General features: G+C 37.8%; 2 long non-coding RNA genes across 2 annotated transcripts; one reads left to right on the top strand and one right to left on the bottom strand.

Annotated features, from left to right (window-relative positions):
- Window positions 1-1307: 1307 nt before the first annotated feature.
- LOC120780143 lies at window positions 1308-1585 on the bottom strand. Its single transcript, XR_005705819.1, has 2 exons — window positions 1466-1585; window positions 1308-1407 (listed from the first exon to the last, which is right to left on the bottom strand). It is a non-coding gene; the product is annotated as an uncharacterized LOC120780143 (long non-coding RNA).
- A 429-nt stretch (window positions 1586-2014) lies between these two features.
- On the top strand, window positions 2015-26576 carry LOC120780144. Its single transcript, XR_005705820.1, has 2 exons — window positions 2015-2153; window positions 26303-26576. It is a non-coding gene; the product is annotated as an uncharacterized LOC120780144 (long non-coding RNA).

The raw sequence follows: 26576 nt of genomic DNA, 5'->3' as shown, positions 1-26576 counted from the left end.
AATGTCTAAAACATACATTCGCAGCTGCTTGCAGCGAAAGTGTATTCCAGTCTATCGATGAATGCATGGTCAAATTTAAAGGCAGATCGAGCATGAAGCAATATATGCCAATGAAACCAATGAAACCAATAAAACGGGGAATTAAGTTGTGGATGCGTTGCGACTCAAAAACGGGGTATACTTACGATCTAAATGTTTATACTGGTAAGGAGGCAAATATTATACCTTCGGAAACAAGTACTCTTGGAGAAAAGGTCATTCTTAAGTTAGTTTCTTCCATTCGTGAAAAGGATGTATGTTTGTCTAGCCTTTGATCGCTTTTTTACATCCATAAAACAATTAGAAACAATCCCATATCCAGCCCTTGGGACATATATGCAAAATAGAAAAAATACACCTAAATTTACCAAGAAGTTAGCCAGAGGAAAGTCAGTTTCAAGTTAATTCCAGTGGTATTTTGGCAGCCCGCTGGATGGATTCAAAAGAAGTCTTTTTAGTTTCAAACTGTCACGTGGCATCACTTGAAGAAATTCACAGAAAGCAAAAGGACGGTTCAAAAAAGAAAATATAATGTCCCAAAAGTATTAGTGACTATAGTAGAATCATGGGTGGCGTTGATTTGGCTGACCAGAAGACATCCGTTTATGATTTCAACCGCAAATCTCAAAAGTGGTGGAAAAAAATTTTCTATAAGCTTCTAATGACAAGCGTGACAAATGCATGGATAATTTACAGTGAAAATAAAAAGCAAAAGTCACCACTGAAAGACTTTCTGGTCCCACTTGCTGAGCAAATGATTGCGGAAGTAAGTAAAAGGCGCGAAGTAATGCCTCGTCGACAGGGAGGTAGACGACCCAAACGCTCAAGAACTGATTGCCTTAATAGTGGAGATCACTTGCCAGTCGAACAAGAAAAGCGTTGCCGTTGTGTACACTGCACATCACTTGGAATCGAAACTCGAACATAAATGATATGCTCAGGCTGTAACAACGCGCACTGCTTCAAATGTTTTGGACCCTTTCATAAATAAGTTATTAATTACATTGTATTAAATCACTTTTGTTCGAAATAAAGCTTATTATTTTATAAATTCAACTTTTATCTATTCCTTTTATGAAGGATAAAAAAATGATTGGGATTTTATATCCCACAGAAAATGCTTATTGGGATTATACATATGTCCCAGGATAAAAGAACGATTTTGGGAATTTTGAGTATGCAGAACATAATTTTTTAGCCCAATATATAGATATAAGCATAAATTTTGGTTGTGGCTATTCCCATTTTCTAAATAAAACTCCGTCCCGAAAAGGCTAAAGAAAACATCCTAATAACGTATATTTAATCTTATAAAAATTAACTATAAATCTTCCGGCTCCACCTCTTACTTTGCAAATTCCTTTCATACTGTAAAAAATAAACCAATTAAAAGATATTACTTGTGCAGAGAAATTCCATGCAATACTTAAACAAGAAATTAGATGAATTCCTAAATTCCTGCATTGGGGTGCCGACGATTTTCGATGGCTGATGTTGCAGGAAACAGGGAAAAACTTAATTAATAAATAGTTTCAAGTGGTTTTTAACTTCGCTTTATTACAAATATATATATATACGTACATGCATAAATATATATAACTGTACAAACGCTAACGGCATTAAACGCATGCGCACTGCAACTCTTACAATTGCAAATTCAAAAAAAAATGATGCCAGATTTGTTTATACATTCCAAATGATGACGAATGATAAGACAAAAAAAGCTTAGTTAAAAAAAAAATTAAATGATACAATCAGACCAAGCCATATAACAATTTAAAATTTTAAGTTTAACAGTTGGCTTAATAGCTTTAATAAAAATACCTATTTTGTGTTTAATTTGGGCGAAAAGAATTGCATTAAAGCATAATCTGGCATTCCAATAAATTAGGAGCAGGAGGCAAATGAAAGTTCAAGTAGAATTCTTGCCATAAGCTAGTATATGTACATGTAATGTCTCCCTTGTCGGCATGATTAGTAATGTACGTATATACCTAAGAAAGAGATTTGTACATTCGAGGTATTTTTAAAATTTTCGTAACATTTTACCCTGTGAATGGTAGTTGAATTTACATATAACTTTTATATGTTTATATAAAACCGGTAGAATACATGTATGTATATTGAATAAATACATATCGGGGAAAATGTATGCAAATTAGACAAAAACTGCTTGGGATATCAATGAAATTCTGTATTCCTGTGAAAGTATGTACATTCAATGCCATTATGTATGGAAATCGATTTCTTTTGTATGGCCACCCCGGGCACGCTTTTCAAGCATAAATCGGCCGATACCATTTTCACGTTCGATATTCCTACGAAGTTCATCAATCGTCGCTGGTTTGTTGCCATAGACCATAGACTTGACGTAGCCCCACAGGAAATAGTCTAACGGCGTCAAATCTTACAACCAAGGCGGCCAATTGACTGGGCCATTTCATGAGATAACACGTTCACCAAATTTGGTTTTCAATAAATCAATTGCGACATTCGCTGTGTAGCTTGTGGCGCCATCCTGTTATCCACGTATCGGTTATCATTGAGTGGTAGTGATTCTCGTTTACAGTAACGTGCTTGTCTTGATAATCACGGAAAAAGTACTGCCCAATGACGCCGCTGGGCCATAAACCGCACGAAACCACCATGGAGTACGTACAGATGTACTTACACAAGAATAAAGAATTTCTTTGATATCCAGTTTAAATCGTTTTTGTTTTATTAAAAAAAAACTTTTGTGACGCTCTTTTTGAAAACACCCGCTCTTGAAGTTAAGGCCACTGACTACGAATTTCGATAGTAAGTTTTAATAATTTCGACTAGTTGTTGGATCGTATATCTTTCCATGATCAAATAGCAAACCGTACTGAAGAGAAATGTCAACGTAGTGGGGAAAAATATGGCGTCTTTTGCTGTCACTATCGGTCTATTGAATAACCCTACAAGTACATATATATGAATGTTTAGTTATATATAATTTTATACATGTTTACCTAAATAAACGATGTGGTCCCTCACGTGGATTTCAGCTCAGAGGCAGTTTTAACAAATTAACTTGTAAGAAAATATATACTTTCATATTCGTTCATTCCGCCACTTGAAGGTAAATTCTGATTGAAATATATTTGTATTTTTATTAATTCAAGTTACCTTCACTCATAATTTCAAATGAAATGACACAGAAACGCTATTTTTTAAACTACCATAATAGTTGTCCATAATACTAACAACAACTAACTATAAATCAAATACAGTGTGGCGCAAAAATAACCTTCCGATGTTTTTTGGAAAATGAAAAACTTTTTCTAAAAAATCAAAAACTTTGATTCTGCTAGTGGATTATTTTTATTTGGTCTTTTAAATTTTTTTACATCAAATCGAGAATATGATATCATAAAATTGGCCGCCGCCACAGTTGATTGTCGCTTGAGCCCTTTTTATGACATTTTCCATCACTTTGGCCAGAAATTCCGGCGATAGGTCCTCACATTCTTGACGGATATTGTCATTAAGAGCTGCAAGAGTCTGAGGCTTGTTGACATAAGCCCGCGACTTCAAAAAGCCCCTCAAAAAGAAGTCTGAAGCAGTCAAATCAGGCGATCTTGCTGACCAGAGCAAATCGCCAAAACGAGAGATTTGGCGCCCGGGAAATGCATACTTCAGCATATCGGTTGTGTCAAGCATGTAGCGTACATTGTTTATTTACGTGTATTTCGCATGTGTTTAGTACACAAATATCAAAACAGAACTGACCTCTAATGGTCAATTGAAAAATTTATGGCATCTTCTGATAGGAAGATAACTTTTGCGCCAACCTGTATAATGGCAGACAATTCCATGAACGACAATGAACCGCTCTTTCAACTTATTCTTATGTGTTCAAACTAGGTGTGCCTTTCTAAACAACAAAAGTTCATATAGGAATTTCATAGGCATTAAAAATACAATATAGTTATATGTATTAATTTAGATACAATTCAATGTTTTAGCCTATTACCTAATTATGAAGGGATTACTTATTAACTTATACTACAGGTCGTAGATTCACTTAGTTTCAGTACTACATTTTGCTTCATGTCCCAGACATTTACATACATAATTAAAATAAGCATGAAATCAGATATATAAATAAGTATATATATTGACATATGTATAATATAAACTAAAAAATGCTTATACTTCATATATTGTGTGTATGAGGAAAAATTTAACCAATATTCTGAAGTCAATATATTAGGGATTTGGGGTCTTTAATACTTTATTTTATATTTAGCGGACCACTACGTACGGATAATAAGAAACTTGCTTTCTTAATTGGTAACTGGGAGGAAAATCCGAAATCACTATGTCGGGTATATTAACCGACATATTGGTCATAAAGTATTTTAGTTTACCAAAAATCATTATATTATATGTGGTATATGAGAGCTGAGGTAATTCGTAAATCGATTTCACACAACTTTGAAACCATATATCATTTCATGTGTAAAAAAAACCAAAACGGTAGAAAATTTAAATTTGGAGCACAATTTATTTGAGTTATATCAAATTCAAATTGATAATTAAACAAATATAAACTGACAACGTTGGTAAAAAGGTTTGAAAGCAGTGAATCCAGAAACACCTATATAAATTTTCTCCTAGGTCATAATTATTTATTTTGGTTCATATTTGCATGTACTTAAAGAATGTTAATAACTTGAAATATACAAATAGGGGCTAGGTGAAGTTTTCACCCAGTTTTATCTATTTTATGCACAAAGATACACTGTCATATGTAAATGTTTCGTTGAGATATCTCCAATGTTGTCCGATATATGCAGTATAAGGTCACCCGGAGGTTCGCAAATCTTTATATTTGATATACGAGAGCTCAGGGAAGTATTGACCAGATTTTTGATATATATTCAGTACCTAGAAAAGTGTTGATTGTATTTGGAAAATTTTGCGTCATAAGGTGTCATATTTAAAGGAATTATAAGTTTGTAATATATGGAAAGTAGGCGTGGTTGTTGCCCGACTTCGCCCATTTTTGTACTGTCGGATAGGAATATAAGAGGAATGCTATGTACTAAATTTAGTCAAAATCTGAATTTCGGGTCCCGAGATATCTGATTTTAGCAAACAGTGGGCGGTGCTACGTCCATCGTCCAATTTTCACACCGGCTTCCATAAAGTACAGTTTTATTTTTTAATTTGCTTCTTAGTTATGGCATTTTATACGTTTTCAGTTAATTTCGTTTTGTGGGAGTGGAAGTGGTCCAATTACGTCCACCTATGAACTTGTACTTTTTCTTTTTAATATATGATTCACATATCTCACTACCTGTTCCACCGATTTCAACCAAATTCTGTACATAACATTCTTCAACGCAATTTTTAATTTAATTTGATTCATTCATCGGAATGGAGGGAAAAGACGAGCCAAAGTAGCTCAAAATTCGAAGTGATGCTCACTGTTTTTTTCGATATTCGTGGTTTGGGGCATCATGAATTTTTCCCAGAAGGACAGATGGCCAAAGGGTCGTATTGAGGCACGGAATATCGTGAACCCCCTTTTAGTCCATCGAAGAGATAAAACAAAATTAGCCGAAGAAGCTGAAAGTGTGTATGTGCTTATGGAAAGTATTTAAAGGACGGGAAAAATCGTAAAAAGTTAGTTTACTTTTAAGTAACAACCACTCCAGGGGCCGATCTACGTCGCGCAACAAATCCGTTAACCGAAATCCACACAGCCTTTGTTGGTATCCCGCTAAATTTGGTAGCAATGCGACAATGTGCCGACAGCCGTGTACATTCACACAGACAGTTGCAATTGGCAGCTCAGCAAGATAAGTATCAGAAGTTGGCAAAGTCCCTAGTACTAAAAAAAAGTATTCGACTTGGCGTTTTCGGCACATCAGCCAACATGAATTGTTAAATTGATTCGTGGGCAGACGTTTCTGTCGTTCCAAGGTCTAGGTAGCTAGGTCGAGCATGCCCAACTTTAATGCAACTGTTTGCAGAAAATGGCTCACCTGTACTTAACTACGGCGGGCTCGTCCTGAAGTTAAACCTGAATTTATGCAGCGAATTGCTATGGATTTTTATTAAAGCAGACGTCACACAGGCGCCGACTTTCTCGAACATCACGGTCTAGTTGTGGACTTGCAAGGGAGGCACCTTGTCGATCGCACCATCCTGCTAAATACATCGTGCTCAATAACACGACTAGCAACGCCAAGCATTACTACAATCGACACTTTACAGAGATTTTCCTACGTCCTCAACGAGTTTCTTAATATTACCTGTCCGAGACCACTTGGGATTCGAACTATCACGTCTGTGGTTAGTTGTATCATCACGATTGGTCAGCCTATGTACTCCCGACCACGACGACTATCGCCGCAAAAGTTAACAGCTTCGGGGTCAGAATTTGAACTCTTAACTAAACTGGAAATTTGTCGTCTTTTCTGCAGAACTGGGCTGAATCTATTACACTTAGTGCACAAGGCTGACGGGTTGTGGAGGCCGTGCGACGATTATAAAGTGCTAAACGCCATGACAGTACCGTTCCGTCACCCGCTTTCGTTTCTGCAGGACTTTTCTACAATGTTAGCATGAAAAAGTGTGTTTTCAAATATTGACTTTCGAAAAGCCTTTCATCAGGTGTCAATACACGTGGGACCGAAGAAAGGTTAGACTAGAAGTGGGCGAACGTACGGACAGTAACATGCAACACTGGCTGCAATAGACAACGAGTTGCGACAAAGAAACGAGTAACGAAGACTTTGAAAACGACAGTCAGTCGATACGCGAGCACGATTCAAGTTGCAAGTAGCTGGTAAAATTAAAATAGGATCAGTTTGTAAACTTAAAATAAAATCAGTTTGTAAAATTAAAATCAACTTATAAACACTTTTATAAAATAAACACGAATCCACCCCACATATGTACATCCTAATAATATTTGCAAAACTGCCATCGCAGCGCCGTTTGGACTTTATGAGTTCACTCATATGACTTTTGGGTTAAGAACGAGTTGTCAAGATTAAACCTCGTAAATCAAACTTTGGAGTTTCCGAGCTTGAATTCTTGGGACATTTAATCACTTCCGACGGTCGCGAAGCAGCTTAAGCGTTTTTTAGCTATGCTGAAATTTTATAGTCGATTCTTGCCAAACGTGCTGGGACATCAAGGACCACTTTTTGTTATGTTGCCGCGTAACAGAAAAAACGACAATAGCTCTCTTCATTGGACTGAAGCAACTTAACGCCATTTAGAAACCTGCGAATCATAGTTAGCAAGCTAGCTCATCCGCTGCCTAATGTAGAACAATCATTTGGGTAGACGCGTCCGACTTCACAGTAGATTCTGTTTAGGATCAAATCGTTGACGGTTCTCTTCAGCCGCTTGCTTTTTTTCCCGTAAATTTTCGGCTGCTGAAACTCGCTACAGCACTTATGATCGAGAATTGACAGCACTGTATTTTCCTGTTCGTCACTTTCGTTACATGGCTGAAGGACGTGTCATATGTGCACTGCTCATAAACCTCTTATTTTTGCTTTTCTTCAGTCGCTATCCAAGGCGATAAGCCGACGAGCCAGGCAGCTCGTCTTTATATCACAGATCACTACCAAAATACGTCATGTTAAAGGTGAAGGGAACGCCGCTGATCTTTTTTCATGAATACAATCGCTAGCCGCTGCTGCAGTCAATTACGCCCAGTTAGCCAGGGATCAAGTCGACGATGGAAAATTAAACTCGTGTCTCAATCCATGATTCTCTTGCATTACGATAGTTGACAGATTCACCCGATGATCAGAGGCCTTAAAAATACCAAACATGACGGCACCGGTTTCTAAGGCCTTGTTTAATGGCTGGATTGCGCGTTTTGGCATTCCCATCGACATCACGCCTAACCTTCGCCCTCAATTTGAGAACGCGTTGTTCCGGCAACTGTTCCAATGTCGCGGTATTTCACATTTAGGAACAACACAAAATCTTTCCAACTGAGTGGAGATCTTGCTCTTCCCCAGTTTACCCCAGCGGTTACTGTGTCGAATACTTTCAGAGTTGGAGTGTTTTCGTTCATACCTTCCACATGACCTTGCCAGGAAAGCTGATGTTTCTTAATTAGACAGACTCAAGCAAGTGATTGAGCTGTTTTGGTGATATGTCGCTCTTTAATACGCAGGCATATATCTTCTTTTAAGTCGTGTTTGATCGCAGGAATGTACCAAAGCATTCGCCAAAGGGTTTGGGTGATCTCGGAGTTTAGATATATATTTAATTCTGCTGTCTTCTCCTTCTTTTTTTACCGTAGGAATACCAAGATCTTTATGGATATTTTCGTTACGCATGTACCATGGTGAACACGTGATTGTTCTACGCATTTTTGATTGGAACCTTTGTATTAGATCAATATTAGTTGCACAGGTCATACCCCACAGTTGAATGCCATAGATCCAAATCAGCTTTATGACCGCATTATATAAAAGCACTTTGTTGTCTAGGCTAAGTTTGGAGTTTTTATTTAAAAGCCAATTTAAATTTGCAGCTCTAATCTAAATACATGTTATTTTACTAGATATATGTTTTCTCCACGTGAGCCTTCTATCTAGGTGAATACCAAGATATGTTACTTCGTTCGCTTGGGGTACTAAAATATTGTTAATTTTTACTCCCGGGCACATCTTTGGTCTTAGCGAAAATGTAATATGCTTACACTTCTGTTCATTCACGTTTATACGCCAGTTCGCTAGCCACTCTTTGACAGAACTTAAATGCTTCGCTAATATTCGTGATGCTAAAATGTGGCATTTGTTACGGCTGACTATAGCTGTGTCATCCGCAAAAGTTGAAGTTAATACATTATTAGCTGTTGGAAGATCTGCTGTATATATGATGTATAGTGTTGGGCCTAAAACACTGCCCTGTGGTACACCAGCCCTTATCTGTCGTTCATCAGATATGAAATCCCCCACTTTTACCATAAATAAGACTCCAATGTTTTATATAATTCTAAAGGTAGATTTTTTTTAATCTTATATAAAAGACCTTCGTGCCACACCTTATTAAACGCCTGGGCTACATCTAGAAATATTGCTGAACAGTAGGGTAGAAGGGGGAGCATTCGCCTCTTTTTTTTGAGGTGCCCTCCAAAAAAAACCTGTTAATGGTTTTTCAAAACTTTTTTTGTTTAAGAGATTACATTTGTTGGCTTTAAATGTTACCCGTTTAATTCTGATTACCTCGCATATTTATTTACAAATTTTACGGATTTCCCAAGATGCCCAAAAGGGTGAAACTGCCCCATCCATGGGGTAAATTCGCCAGTGGGATGGGGCGCAATCGTCAAAGGGAAAATGCAATTTTAAGTTTGTGCACAACTATTTTTTGTTTATTTATTAAAACAATGTTTAACAAAAAATTAACTTAAATTTTATTAATTCATATAAAAGTAACAAAAAAGTGTAATATTATATTGGTAGAGATCAACAAGGCAGTTCATTGTAAAAAAAAAAAGCTGGTATCTAAGTTATTCATTAAAGGTACAAATGACAATTCGAAATACCTACATATGTTAATATTTATATTGCACACCTGTAAGAACTAATTCATAAAAAATAAATGCGATATAGTGACGAGTTTTAAATTACATTGTACTGCGACATATCTACATCTAATATGTATGTTGCAGCTGATCGGGACGTTCCTGCGGGATGGCTTGGGTCCGGCAACTTCAGGGCAATGTCATCTTTTGGAATATAGGATATGTCGTTAACACATGGTTCATAAAATGTCCATGAACCTGGCTTTTTTCTTAAAAAATCAACAGTTACCGATTTCGGACATTCAGACAATATCTTTCCAATATAGAACTTATCTACCTGCCCACCAAATCGAACAAGTACGAATTTGGTCTCACCAAGGCTCTCTGGTTCTACAAACGAACCAACAGATCTGTCGGATTCAGCAAAGCTTAAGGCATCTGCTAAGTCAGATAATGAGTCGACGTAGGTTTTACGTTTTTTATTAATTATTTTCGGAACTCCTTTTCGTACCAATGGTTTCTTTGCTTGTTTTTTCTTTTGCTGCTGTGTTCGTTCCTTTGCTTCTTATGATGGAGTAGATGTCAAGATTGTGGATTTTCCCTTTCTTTTGTTAGATTTAGATTGTTGAATTCTAGGGAATGGACGAATTTGCTCCGGAGTTTTAGGAAGAGGTGGGGGTGTGACTGGAGGCTCAAACAGGATATCAGGTTCATTTGAAATCGCATCTTGTTGAAGTATAGGTTCATTATCATTGTCAGCGGTTGGATGTTCTTCATTTGGTTCGTTTATGAAGTCTGTTTCAGGAAATATTTGTCTGTTAACATACCTACAGGTATAAATAAATATTTTAGAAATTTGTCCTGAGTTCATGGTACTAGAAGCACTTCAAGATTATACATTAAAAGCAAATCCCTAATTACGCTAGTGGCGAATCTATGGCTTGGAGGTCATTGGCCAGTGGTGAATTCACCCCATGGGGTACATTTGGCAGTGGCGAATCATACCCATGGGGCAGAATCGCCGGCGAAACCACCCCACCAACAGCCTGGCAAATGAGCCCCAGGAGAAACCTCTTAAACTAATTTAAAGAGTTTTGGCACTTTTAATAAATTAACTAAAACAAGCACTGGCAAGATTTTGTCACTAATGTCAATAGCACACATCTGTGAAATTTCTTTTTTAAATCACAAAAACTGAAAAAGTTATTACAAAAAATACTTGCAACCAAATATTTTCGCGGTAGTCCGTAAAACATAAAACCTCGTCCGTCCTCGAACACATGTAAAATGAAACTACCAAAGAGTGAGAGGTGGAAGATCATCGATAAATGCACAAAATATCGTTTTTCGATTATCAATAGCTTATTTAATTTTGAAGATAATTGGTGGTGGCATATGTGCCCCACTGGCGAATGTTCCCCATTCTACCCTACTCCCTGTGCTCAAATGCTTTCCTTATCTCGTTAGTAATTCTATTTACTTGCTCTATTGTGCCATGTTTCGCACGAAATCCGAATTGATGCATTGGTATTGTGTTATTTACGTGGAGGAAAGGAGACATTTTTGATAGTAATACTTTTTCAAATACTTTTGAAAGACAGGGTAGAAGACTGATTGGTCTGTATGAAGACGGCTGTGTTAAGTCTTTCCCAGGTTTATCTATTAAGATACCATGAAATTGGATAGTATCCGAAACTAAGAATTGCATTGAAGAGCAAAGAGAGCACCTGTTACGAACGATCTGGCAGCATGACTCACGTAATCCTCGTAAGTCCTACTTGCTTACGTATTAACTAGCGTGGCGCGTTGTGATTGGTCTAATAAGCAAAGCGGGAGCAATTATTTTAAGTCCTACTTGCTTACGCTTGAACTGTCGTGGCGCATTCTGATTGGTCCAATTGGGAAACCGGGAGAAATTAGTCTAGTTAGCAAAGTAGGCAGTGGGAAAACGATCATACCGTCGATAACGTTCAGAGGGTGCAGTTGAGACTAAATTTTTTAATTAACACATTACTTAACATTGTTTAACACTTTATTTAACGCTTTATTTATTTAACAATTAATGTAACAATAGAATTCGGTATTAAATAATATTTCAGTTAATTGCAAAAAATTTCTCGCATTTTTTATTAACATCTTAAAAAATTTATTGCACCCTCATCTTGCGCTACATTTAACATCTTAAAATGTCGCGCGCGAATAACTTAGAGTCATCTGCTGCACCTGCCAATTTCGTTCTTGGCCCTAATTGTGCTGCAGCCGTCAATCTCACCACCTCAACAAGCATTCCAATTGTGAGCAACCTGGAGGATAATTGTGGGACTGATCGGGCTGCTAATCAGCGCATTCCTGTGACACACGCTGAGAGTTTAAACGCAGGCGTATCAAATGCAGCTCCTCCAAATGGAAGTCGGGTGTATACGGTATCACCCCAACAAGCACATCTACAAGAAAGTGAACTCATAAGTCCTGTTCACTCCTCAAATTGTTTTGGTTCACTAGGCCTTCGTCGTCGCGCCGAGTTGCTACAAGAGCAAAGCGAAATCTTACGACAGGGGCAGGCTTTATTTAAAGAACAGCACAGCTTTTTGGATCGCATAGATGCAATGGGTTTTGATGACGACTTTGATGAAAGGCAATATTCAATGCCTAGGATCTCAACCAGGTTGAGGGATGAGGCGCTTCTTCCATCCCAAATGCTGCAGCTGCCACCACAATTTGTGGCGCCATTTAATGCAACCGCTCCTGGTCTAAACGATATCACAAATAGCTGATCTTCACTACCTAACGGTATTCCAACCGGAATGTTAACGGGTCAACAAGGTGAAACTGATATTCAAACACCGGTACTTCAATCGTTATTGAACCGAATGCAGTCAATTGAACAGCAGTTGCGACGGAATTCAACACTCAATCCAGACGGAATTCAACACTTTTCCGACAGCTGGCTGCGGTAACAGCTTGTCTTTTGGTTATTCAACCTGTCGCCGATTAACTCGGAATCAACTTGCTTCCCGTAACAGCCTTGCTAAAGAATTACCCAAATATGATGGTAAACCCAGCGAATGGCCGTTGTTTTATGCCTCTTACAATCAAACTACAGAGGTTTGCGAATTCTCTGACGAAGAAAATCTGCTAAGACTATGACAGGCATTGGAAGGTCCAGCGCTAAAGACTGTTAAAAATCTGCTATTGCACTCCTCATGCGTCAGTCAAGTTATGGTCACTCTTCAAATGAGATTTGGTAGACCAGAATTGATCATCAGTGTTCTTCAACGCCAAATTTGTGAACTACCGCCACCATCGGAGAGCAATTTGGAATCTATAGTCGATTTCGCCGTAGAAGTGCAAAATATCTGTACAACGATGTCAGTATCAGGCCTGACTGGTCATTTGAACAATCCCGAATTTGAACAGCGATTGGTTTCGAAATTTCCTGGGCTTCTACCAGCGTATTGGGGAATGCATAAGCGGAGCCTCACAGCATGCAATCTCCAAAACTTCAGTGATTGGCTCTTTCAGTTGGCTCAAGGTGCCAACTGCGTTCTTGTTCCAAAGGATCCAACACGTGAGCGCAAACGAGGGGCACTTAATCACCATTTTAGTTCGGTAAGATGTATCGTTTGCGACGATGCCACGAAGTCAAAGGTGGCAAGTTGTTCGTAAACTAAAATTATGTCGTCGATGTTTGAAAACGCATTCGATGAATAGATGTAATTGGGTCAAACCTTGCGGCGTTAACGGATGCACGCGCAGTCATCATCCACTTTTACACAAATCGGAATTCGATCAAACTGTAGCTTCGAAAGCGTCAAATAATGTCAAAATGATAGCCAGAGAGCATTCTGCCAATATTAATGCGCATATAGCAACAGGGGCAAGCACACTGTTTCAAATACTACCAGTAGTCATACATTCTGGTCACGAAAGTGTATCAACGTACGCCTTCATAGATGATGGCTCATCTCTTACTCTAATCGACGAAGAGCTTTTAAAACAGCTGAATGTAAGAGGAACACCTCAACCACTCTGCCTACGTTGGACTGGCGACACACATCGGTACGAGAACGAGTCTGTCGTAGCCGACCTTACCATATCGGCTGTAAATGGGCATAGGCAATTTTTTCTTAAAGGGGTTCGCTCTGTCAAGAAACTCCAGTTGCCTACTCAATCGCTCGACGCTAACAAACTACGATTACAGTTCAAACATTTGAAAGGATTGCCATTGCACTCCTATTCAAGCGCCACTCCACAACTGCTGATAGGCTTAAATAACGCGGCTCTCGGATCTCCAATAAAATCCATATATGGGGGAGAAAATGGTCCAATCGCAGAAAAGTCCAAATTAGGTTGGACCTTGAAAGGGTTGATGCATAAAGCCGGTACCGACCCTATACACCACGTTTATCATATCTGTGATTGCTCCGCTCAAGCTGAACTGCTTGAAATCACCAAAGCGTACATTTGCCTCGAGAACTTAGGTGTGTCCACCAAACATGTTTCCTTAATGTCTAAGGAGGATGAGGTTGCTTTGGAGCAACTACAAAAATTCACCGTTCGCACTGGAAGTCGTTTCGCGACCAGCTTATTGTGGAAGCACCCGGACACTGAAATCCCCGATAGCTTATCAATGGCCTTATTTCGGGCGAATTGTCTAAGGAAAAGGATGCAACGAGACCACGATTTGGCTGAAACTCTTCACACAAAGTTACGCGAATATATTCAAAAGGGGTATATCAGACGTTTAGGACCTCTCGACTCCGCCGTCAAAAAATATTGGTATTTGCCGATTTTCGCAGTTACTAACCCCAATAAACTAGGAAAGGTTAGACTAGTCTGGGACGCAGCTGCTAAGGTAAATGGAGTGTCCCTAAACAGCATGCTGCTGAAAGGTCCAGACCTAACAACTTCTCTACACTCGGTGCTCTTTAAGTTTCGACAAAAGGGAATTGCTATGACAGCCGATATAGCTGAAATGTTTCACCAAGTTCGTGTACGACAAGAAGACCAAAACTTCCTACGTTTTCTTTAGTATGAACCAAACGCCAATGAGCCGACTACATTTGCAATGACAGTTATGACATTTGGGGCCACATGTTCACCAAGCTGCGCGCAATAAGTAAAAAATAAGAATGCAAAAGATTTTCAAGAGAAATTCCCTCTTGCTTCAAAGTGCATTACCGAAAATCACTACGTCGACGATATGTTGGTAAGTGTTGACACCGAAGAAGAAGCTATTAAATTAACTCAAGACGTTCGTCATGTCCATGCACTTGGAGGCTTTCATTTAAGAAATTTTTTGTCCAATTCAAGTCGGGTATTATTTGCCCTAAATAAGGATCCGCTCGATGAGCTATCTCTCGATCTTGACTGTGAACTGCCTACTGAAAAGGTTTTAGGCATGTGGTGGATTACGTCCAGTGACCATTTCGCATTTCGCGTGTCCGCTAAGTATAGAGATTCCGACATATTTCTTCATCAAAGGCGGCCCACTAAGCGCGAAGTTTTGAGTTTGGTCATGACTATTTACGATCCTCTTGGACTCATCAGTTTTTACGTAATATATGCCAAGGTTATCCTACAAGAGATATGGAGAGCTGGATGCGACTGGGATGTTCAAATCCCTGATGACCAATTTGCCAAGTGGCTAAGATGGCTCAAACTAATTCCGAAAGTAGAGAGTCTAAGAATTCCAAGATGCTATATGGGAACTGTGTTTGGCGGAGTTCCACAAATCGAATTACACACATACGTTGATGCAAGCGAAACTAGGTACGCAGCAGTTTGTTACCTTCGATACTCGTATGGTGATACGGTTAGCTGTACAATGATCACAAGCAAAACAAGGGTAGCGCCATTGAAACTAATATCCATTCCCCGTTTAGAACTGAAAGCAGCACTTCTAGGGGCTCGCCTCGCCAAACATGTTATCGAATCGCACTCTATCCACATTGATAATTGCGTTTACTGGTCAGATTCCCGAAGGGTATTAGCGTGGCTACGATCCGATCACCGGCGCTACAAACAATTTGTAGCCTTCCGGGTTAGTGAAATTTTAGAGCTGACTGACGTCAAGGAATGGCATTGGCTTCGATCTGAGGAAAACGTGTCCGACGAAGCAAGCAAATGGAATGGTGATGCAGATTTTCTAACGACAGTCGATGGTTTAGAGGGCCATCATTTTTGTACCTCTCGCCTGATAAGTGGCTTATGTCTGATGAATTGCAGTGCATTGCAACTGAAGAACTCCGTCCACAGTTTACTTGATTTCATCACCCAACCTCAAAACAACATCAGGTTGTACCAGAACCGCTGAGATTTTCAACTTGGAACCGTCTACTTCGTGCAACAGCTATGACAATGTATTGTGTTCGGCTCTGGCTAAGCACTATTCGAGATAATCAACCTGTTGGTAATGGACCAACTACTGAAGATTTTCGTAAAGCGGAATGTTATCTTTGGAGAAAGGCTCAACACGACAACTTCGGAGACTCTATCGCATCTCTAGAAGCCGGAAAGCCAGTTGACAAATCCAGCAATATTCTGAAGCTATCACCTTATCTGGATGATCACGGCGTTTTGAGAATAAATGGTAGAGTTAAGATAACAGGGCGACCAGATCAAATATTACTGCCCTCAAATCATCATATTACGTACCTGATCATTAACCACTTCCATGTAAAGTATCATCATGGAAACTTGGAAACAGTGGTGAATGAGATAAGGCAATCCTATTGGAACATAAAACTACGAACAGTCGCTAATAAGATTCGACGCAATTGTCAGCACTGTAAAAACAGAAAATCTCAACCTCGGCCACCCATGATGGCCTCTCTGCCCGCATTCCGGACCTCAGCATTTAGTCGACCGTTCTCCTACGTAGGCGTTGACTACTTTGGTCCCCTCCTGGTTACGGAAGCACGGAGAAGAGATACGGAGTATTATTTACCTGCCTAACAACCAGAGCAGCGCATACTCACTCTCGACAGACTCCTGCATTCTAGCTGTACGTAATTTTATGGCCCGCCGAGGTAGTCCGGTAGAAATATGGAGTGATAATGGTACAAACTTTAAAGGTGCTGAGAAGGAGTTGAAGTTAGCATTTCAACTGATTGATAAAAATCACATAACAAGAACATTTACTTCTGCTGCAACCAACTGGCGTTTTATACCACCAGCTTCGCCACATATGGGCGGAGCGTGGGAACGGTTAGTTCGGTCAGTAAAGCAGGTGCTTCAAATTTTGACAACTAGCCGCCCCAATGATGAACTTCTTCGTGCAGTCTTAATGGAAGCGGAAATGACGGTTAACTCTCGGCCATTAACTTATATCCCGATCGACCACGAAGAGGAAGAAGCACTCACTCCTAACCACTTCTTGTTAGGTAGCTCCAGTGGAGTTAAGCCAATCGCGGAACCATTTACTGAGAACATTTTATTGTGTCGTAACTGGCAAACATCGCAGCAACTAGCAATCGCCTTCTGGAGACGTTGGATAGTGGAGTACTTGCCCACCATAACCAAGCGAAGTAAATGGTTTACAGATGCAAAAGCAATCGAAGTCGGTGATATAGCATACATAGTTGATCGTAATAATTCACGGAACTGCTGGACTAAAGGCAGAGTGATCCAAGTACGAAAGAGTGAAGATGGAAAGGTCAGAAGCGCCACTCTGAAGACTGTCTGTGGCATCTTTGAGAGACCTGCCGCCAAAATAGCCGTTCTAGATGTGATTAATTCGATACACCCTGATCAGCAGGATATACCGGGGGGGAGTGTTACGAACGATCTGGCAGCATGACTCACGTAATCTTCGTAAGTCCTACTTGCTTACGTATTAACTAGCGTGGCGCGTTGTGATTGGTCTAATAAGCAAAGCGGGAGCAATTATTTTAAGTCCTACTTGCTTACGCTTGAACTGACGTGGCGCATTCTGATTGGTCCAATTGGGAAACCGGGAGCAATTAGTCTAGTTAGCAAAGTAGGCAGTGGGAAAACGATCATACCGTCGCACAGTGGGGTAAATGGTGCTCAAAATGGAGATTAATTCCCACAAGTCTTCTAGTTATGGAAAAGTTATTTTTTTTAGTTAATTAATCATAAAGAAGTAAGAAAATAATGCAATTCGAGTTTTTTGATTGTTTTTTTTTATATCTTAAAAACAAAAATATGCTGAACATCGGTTTTCTAAATTTTTAATTTTTTTAAACTTCACATTTTATTTAAAACATATAAACTGTTTCTTCATCACTATCTCTGGTCCATGGATAAAATATTTGTCAAGTGTTGGAGGCATGTTATACCAAGGATAACATTCAACGAAATATTTTGCTGTATTTAAAGCGTAGTCACGTAACTTCTGTACCTCAATATCGTGCCCACTAGAAACAACTACGAGTATCTTTTTAATCAAATTTATGTCAACTTTAGTTTTAATTGCAGCTGACATCTCGGGATTTTGAAAGAAACGCCTAGCTGTATTGCCATGGTTAGAATTCCCAAAGCCAGGTTTCGGTTGGTCAACAATCAGACCAATTTTATCTTTAAATCCTTTTTGAATCCGTGCTTTATTTTCCTAGACTAATATTTTCTCGCTTTCTGTTCGAGCTTTCCACTTTTTTATAGACAATTTATATGATAAGTGGAGAAGACATTCAAAGAACCTAATCCACCCATGAAGTATTGAAAGCCCAAATTGTAAATTTTCTGTTTTTACAACTTTCTTCACCATTTCATCAATTTTATTAAAATCTTTCGAGCTAGCTCCACATAAATAACATTTTTGTGTAGATGTTGTTTCTGTTAATGCGTTGCATACTATTCCATCAACCATAGATAAAATTAAATTGGGTTTAACTTCCAAATATTTATTTCCATAAGGTATAACCGAATTAACAAGATTTCTTATTTCTATACCAACTCTTTCGTTTTCAGTTCTAGAAACAGCTGTGGACTCTTTTACAAATTCAATTTTTAAAGGCCTGCAGAACCTAGTAGAAGCTGGGCGCGGATTTTGCCACATAATTTTGCTTCCACAAATCAACCTGATTGGAACAATACAGGTGATGAAAACTGATGAATCATTTGCACCCGGATTATGGTACGCTTGCTTATATGAGCTGTGTCCAGAGCTTCCATCGAATCACCACTTAGTGTACAAGCATAAATTCGTCATTTCCTCATCGTTCAATGTTTTAATAACGTTATTTTGGGCTAAAGTTATACGCTCAGTGGTATGGTCTAAAAGGGCTTGCAAGCTTACTTGTGCTGAAATCTCGCAAAAATGCATGCTCTCACGTCTAGGATAACAATCCTTTTTTTGCTGATTGGACATATGAATAGCAAGGAAACCTATCTGGAGCAGATTGCAATATAACATTGTACTGTTGTCGATATAACTTTGCTTCCACCAAAACAAATAAAGCGTCTTCTTTGGACATTTGCTGTGATAGTGATGATTTGGCAATACTTTTATGAAATTTTTTCGCTCTTGATGGTGAACTTGCAACCTCTTTCACTATCTTTCAACCTTTTTTTTTGCAATTGCTGTATTTGTTCTTCTTCTGCCTTGAGAAATTCGTGTATATTTGACCAGGCAGTTCGCATAAAGAAATGCATATACTGAGAAAGTGCGCAGTATTGGCGCAACTTTTTTTTTTACAAAAAGAAACTACAACAGCCATAGATTACAGGAATGAAACAAGATTTGCTTTACCCCGCTTAACTCACAACTATATGTCTGCATATAAGGTCGAAATCCGAATATTTTAAGGCTTTCGCCCAAAAAAAAAATTAAAATACTTAGAGACACGTAAAAACACAAATGAAATCTTTTTGTATTTACTAAAATACCTGAACAAGAAGGCTCCATTACAATTTACTCAAGATTTGTCCAGTTAAAGGAAATAAAAAACTTCGAAAAATTAAAAAAATCACGTATATCACTGTGCGCATACAAAAAGAAATAAACTTGCAATTTTCAGAGAATATTACAAGAAAACTGTAAATTTTTTGCCAAATATTTTTTCAGTTATTGATACCAAAAATTTACTTTTCTTTGATACCAAAAATTTACTTGTACCTTGAATTTTGATTTTTGAATTAATCTCCAAAATCGACACATTTTACCCCAATGTGCGTCGATAACGTTCAGAGGGTGCAGTTGAGACCAAATTTTTTAATTAACACATTACTTAACATTATTTAACACTCTATTTAACGCTTTATTTATTTAACAATTAATGTAACAATAGAATTCGGTATTAAATAATATTTCAGTTAATTGCAAAAAATGTCTCTCATTTTTTATTAACAGCACCCCTACAGCAATAATTGGTAACTCAATTAGCATTTTTGGGGAAATATTATCATGTCCCGGCGCCTTTATTGGATTAAGTTTTTTGATGATACCAATAATTTCAGAAGGTGAAGTCATAAGAGACTCGAGCGACTCTTTAGCTGTGTTGGGTAAGATTGACAGCTTAAAGTTGTTCTTTGGCAAATTGGGTTGAAATACCTTTTCTATGTGATTTGCAAAGCAATTAGCCTTTTCCTCGTCACTTCGAGCCCAATTTCCGCCCAAGTCTCGTAAAGGCATGTTGGAGTCAGTTGGTGGCTTCATGGACTTTTGGGCTTTCCAAAGGGAATTTTGCTTGTTTGAACTTGGACATAGCTTCTTTATACACATTTTGGTGTTCAATTCTTCCTCACGTTTGAGCGCTAATCTACGTACAACAGCTTTCAATTGAAGCTGAGTGGAGGGAGAGCGATTTATCTGCCATTCACGTCTTGCACGTCTGTTTTCATTTACAAGCATCTCTATTTCTTTATTAGAGATTTTTCTGAGACCAAGCGGATTAAAGCTTTTGTTTGGTGTTGCTAAGACAGCTGCGCTAGTTATTATATCATTGACTTCTCTTATGCTTTCGTCAATATCTCTTCCTGTATTTATTTTGTACTCAATATTAATGTGGCTACTGACGTATTTTTTATATATAGCCAATTCGTTTTATAAGAAGTTAGACCCACCTTTGGATTAACGAATATGGAGTCTTCACATAACTTTATTAGTACAGGAGAGTGATCAGAAGATAGATCAGTACATGTATCAGCTGTTATGTGCGATTTATCTATATTTTTATTTATGGCAAAATCAATTAAATCTGGTATTTTCTTACGATCACTAGGCCAATATGTCGGCTTACCAGGAGATATTATTTCAAGGTTATTGTGCCTATTTATAACAGTTTGATACAGCTGTCGTCCATTCGGATTAATAAGACGTGAGCCCCAGTACGTGTGTTTTGCGTTGTAATCTCCACCTGCTAGAAATCTTTGACCTAGTGTTCCAAAAAAGTCTTTAAATTCGATTTCTTTAATTTTAAAACGAGGTGGACAGTATATAGCCGTAAGGTTTAAGTCACAACCCCGATTTTTTAGTGATATTGTTGTAGCTTGTAACTGTGGTGTAGCATGAGATTCTAGAGCACAGTGGTTTAAACGATTTCTAATCAACACTGCCGTGCCACCATGCGCTTTACCATCCGGATTATTTGTAACATATAGTCTAAATCCCGGTATATTTAAATTATTTTTTAATGTTAGATGAGTTTCTAAAATAAGCATTACATACATCTATATTCTTTTCAGACAGAAATCTGATAATCTCTAATTTACGTTGGTTAACACCGTTAGCATTTCATATACAGATATTTAGTAGCTTATTTTTTACTTAATAAATTTTGCAGCATTTGATTTTGTGATTTTATTAAATCTGGGATCATGTTTTGCATAGTAGACATAAATTCTGTCATACACTGTGTAAGATTTATAATCATAGTTTCTATACCTCCATTTGGAGGATTTTGCGGAAGTTGCATTTGCACAGTGTTGCCTTTCACCACATTTGCATAGCGTCCTTGCATATTATTATTGTTAGAAGTAATAGGATTTGAACTTTTTTCTGAGGTTGCAATAATTTCATTACGGGGAGTTTGTGACATTTGATTACGACGTGCTTGAATGCCCTGCGACAACTTCGATTTCGAATCTTTATATACAGGGCAACCTCTGTAGTTAGCAGTGTGATTTTCTCCGCAATTGCTGCATTTTTTATTTAATTCTTCTTTCTTAAGGGTGCATTTAAAAGGGATGTAAATCACCACATACCACACAAACACTGCGTAGAGTGCAGTATGATTTAGTTTGCCCATATTCTTGGCAGTTAGTACATTGTACCGGACCGTTTCTTTTATGTGATTCTTCCACAGTTACTCTACGATGCAGCAAATATTTCAAATTATATATTGGATGGGTCTCATTTTTTTAAGTTGATTCGAATTCGGCAACAATTCAATTTTAAACAATGGCTGTGGTACTTTGTTTCTATTAAATATATTTACAACTGTTTTAATTCCAAAGCCACATTCTTCCAATGCTTCTTTGATTTCACTAGAGTCTACGGCGGACTCTATACCCTTGATTACAACAACTAGGCCCTTAGAGCTCTTCAGTTGATACGAGTAATAATTCTTGTTTTTAATTGACAAAAATTTAACTATGTCCATAAAACTTTTTTCAGTGTAGGACTGAATTTTTGTTTCATCTATATTGCCTTTTTTCAAAGGCGCTATATGGAAATTGTTAGTACCTACAATTTTACTTAATTCAGCAACGAGATCATTACTGCTACGCTCACGCAAATAAATTGGAGGGGGTTTGGCATTAACGTCTGTGGAGGTACCCTTCGCAACGTCGTCTGAACTCTTGCTTAGTAAGGCAAATCCGTTGCCATTTAAAACTCCCGTTTTATTCATATTTGGTGTGCCGACTCGAAATTTTTTAGGATTGAGCGCTCCCTTTGAAGGACTTAATTTCCTTTTTATATTTACGTAGTTTGCACAGACTGGCCTTTTTTAATGGTACATTCTCACCTTGCGTTAAGTTATTCTTCGCTGCCTGCGCGCTTGATGGTACCTGCTTAGTTGTTGGTGTAGTCACTTTTGTTGATGGCCGTTGTGGATTGCCGTTCTCTGCTGCTTTTCTATTTAGTACGCTCTGCTTATAGTGCTGCTCAGTTGTTCGCTTCGATGACTCATCATTCTCACCGTTGCCTTGTTTGTTGTTATGACCTGTATTCGCAGGTTCGATAAAGCTGAAGTACGGCCTTGTTGGTGGGGCTGCGCTGCGCTCAGGTTTTTTGTTTCTTTTATTGTTTATTTCGCACTTATGTATTTGTTTTTTTAATTATTTTTATTGTTTACCAAAAGTCTAATTTTTTGTGTTTTTTTATGTTTTTATTAACACTTTCGGCGTTATTGCCTAACGCTTGCACTTAATGCACTTTTTTGGTATTTGTTTATTTTTATTTTTATTTTTTTTTTAAAGAAAGTTTCTACGGAGCGCATCAATACACGTCCGTTTAGATTGAAAGCTCGGTCTATCTCGATGATTTTAAATAATTAATTTGGACGTACAAAATCGGATTGAATTTTGTGCAAAATTAAAATTTTTTTTCAAACGACACCGCTTTGTCAACTTTAGATGTTTATTTTCGGCCACAGGAAAATATCTTTTATACTCTTTCAACCTGTTGTTCACCTTTTTGAAAAACTGGGTGTGGCCTCGCCTTCTAATATGTTTAATGTATACATATAAGCTGTATAAGCTACTAAAGCTACAAGAACTAAATTAGCTAAGCTTGAATACTATAAGAACTACTAACGACAGTGTGAAAATGAATGAAATCGGAGGAAAACCCCGCCTACTTCCCGTATAACATAATTTAAAATTCCATTTGATTCTTTCACAAATCAAGAAGCAATTATTATAACGGAATAAAATTTTGCTGTAATAATTCCCTTAAAGTATGCCATCTTTTGACCAAAATGTGTTCATATCCTTGTAATGGTACTGTTTAAAACTGCTAAAAGTACAATAAATCAATAAAATTTCATTTGAATCTTTTACTTTCCAGTACACAAGTTAAGAAGAACTTAATATAACGGAATAAAATTTGCTGTAATAATTCCATTAAAGTATGCCTTTGACCAAAGTTGTCCAAATCCAACCAAAACTGCTCAATACCCTAGGTACCGAATATGTGGACCCCAGTATCTATATGACATTTGACCGAAAATTTCGTTTAGTGTGTGAGATATAGAATTGAAATACATACAGAAAACTTACTTGACCATAATATTTCTGTATATCAAAAATGGGTTGAATCAGGTTAATATCTCCCTGAGCCCCCATATACCTAGTCTAAAGATTTTCGAACATCCGGCTGACTTTGCTCCATCTGAGTGATTTCATATGAGGTACCTTAATGAAATTCAAGAAATATTATTTAGTACATGCCATGGTTATACTTAATGGATAAAATTGATACTACTCCAACCTTGATAACATAATAATTCGTAGACTAATTTAACTAAAATTATATATTCAGTTAATTTTTCTAAGATTTCTTACATGTTATTAATACAATAGGTGGGCCGAAAAGTCGGTAAGCGGATACATAGATGTTATTCCTAATATAACACCATAAAAATATATGTACCTGTAGAAATTTGACAGCTTGCGAACTATTAGTTTATGAGTTATGGCCTTTTGGGTGATTGATTATAAAGAATTTCGTGTTCTAAAACCAACCAGAAGTTTGGAAATCTTTTACTAGGTATATGAGAGATAAGAGTAGTACTGACCCGATTTTATCCACTTTTGGCATTATTTCATATGATTAACAGAAAACGATGATCTCTGAATTTCATTAACGTACATCACCCACCATCACCATTTGCATGGCTTCTAGGGCAAGTTTTAACCGAATTTTATCCATTTTTGGCCGAAAGTGCATTCTCCAAATTTTATTGGATAACTGACATATTTGCGGAAGAAATTCGGCGGGAGTTCGAAAATCTTTCGATTAGATTAAGCAAATTATTGATCCGATTAAATCCATTTTGACATTCATTACCACAAAAGAATTTTCTCTTAATTCATCGCAAACAACGTTAACACGAACGGTCAGTAGTGGAAGGTAGGCGACGTTGTCGGACGCATGTTATTTAGAATTTTTTGCATTGTATTTAGCGATTTTTAAACAAATAAGACATTCTTTGAATTTTTTGTCCATTTTTACAAAATTACTTAGGTAATAAAACATCTTACGAGATTTTATTTTAAGGACACGATAAATAATAAAAGTTTTTATGTAAAGACCAGTAATCTATTTCATTTTGACAGAATTAGGTTAAGGAATTATCTGGTAGTAAGCGATAAGTACTTATTAGTTTGTAATTGTTTTTGGAAGATGGATGTTTAAAACTTCACGCAAATGAGGACAGTTCTCTGATTGCCGCTCACATGGGAGTGGTCAGAAACGATTATTTTACATATGGCTCAAGCAGCTCACGACTTCCGATCATAGACCAAGTATCCTCTGGGTAGCCAAAAACATCCGTTTGAAGGCCAGGTTAAGTAGGAAGGCGAAATATCTCCTCCGCAGGGATGTGTGTCTGGTTTGGGATACACCACGTAAAAAACACACCAATGGAAAATAAGCATCAGCCTTCGAAGAGAAACACTTCTTTTGATGACGACCCTAGCAAACATGAGAGGGACTATGATTTAAGGGCATACACCTGAAATGTCCGGCCCCTTAATAGGGAACGTTCCGCTGTCCAGCAGGTTGATGTCCTCGTTAGAGTAAAGGCTGACGTTACCGCCGTCCAAGATATGCAATAGACGGGACAAAGACTGAGGCGAATAGGTGGCATTACCTATAGTGGCCTTATAGAGGAGTGTAAATTCTGTGTGGAATTCGTGGCGGGAAGGAGACTCCGTCACAGAGTACTGGCATTCACTCCGCTGGATGAACGTGTACCCGCAATTCGCAGTAAAGCGCCCACGACTCGATGGAAGAGAAGGACGATGTGACCAAAAATGTCTTCTATGACGGCTTACATTTGAGAGCTGCCCTCGCCACGAAGTCAAAGTTGTGCTTGGCGACTTTAACGCCAGGGTGGGCATAGAAGGTATCTTTTGCACAACGGTCGGTAAACTCAGCCTCCACGAGGGAACATCCCCATGCTGATGCTAATCGACTTCACCGGGCCCGAAATATGGTTATTCGTACTAGATTCCAAAACAAAAAAATTAAAAATTCGTCAAGCTACTTGGCTGTTTCCAAATCGAAAAACCATCAACCAGATCAACCATGTTGTGATAGACGGAAGACTCGTTTCCAGTGTTTTAGATGTGTGTACGCTCCGAGGTTCATCAAATCAGACCACTATCTTGTTGCAGCCGTAAATTATTAACGTAAACAGACCCATCCTACTTGTTCGAAAAGGAAGACTACATATTTCATATGTTAAAATTAAGGATAGTGTTTAAGCATTATGTAACAATAATAGGATCAATACAAAATAGCATATAGAAGATGGAAATGTTAAAAAATCAACTACTAACTCGCAAAATAGAAGAAGTTTAGGCTTCATAGGTTCAACATTAAAATTCTTAGCTGGTACTCCCGATCATGACGACTTAACACATAGAAGCAGACAAAGAGCCGTAAACTCCAATCTTTTCAATTTATTTACGCAATTCAACTATAAACATTTGCGAAAACAAATGGTATTAAACGAAGTTCACAGAGAACTGCTAGATATAATTACTACCATCAACTTTACAAGAAATAAATATTTCTACTTCCTTACATTAAAGCTAGTAAAAATGCAAATATACCAGTAATTGACAATCCCGAGAATTCAGAAGTGTTTAAGTGTGGATATCAGCATACATTTGTAGTAATTTATAAATACCCTCCAATCGAAGGAAAATTTTAAACATTCGATGTAACAACTTTAACATACAATCAAGGGAAACTAATAATAAGCCACTGATACCTAGATATAATACTAAATATACTCTTCTATCAAGATGTAAAAATAATTTGAATAAATAACGGGTTTTCCAATAGGAATGATATGATTTCAAA

Source organism: Bactrocera tryoni, unplaced genomic scaffold, assembly GCF_016617805.1.
Source record: "Bactrocera tryoni isolate S06 unplaced genomic scaffold, CSIRO_BtryS06_freeze2 scaffold_189, whole genome shotgun sequence".
Lineage (NCBI taxonomy): Eukaryota > Metazoa > Arthropoda > Insecta > Diptera > Tephritidae > Bactrocera > Bactrocera tryoni.
The sequence above is the reverse complement of the archived record's forward strand: the minus strand, read 5'-3'. Positions and strand labels throughout refer to the sequence as shown.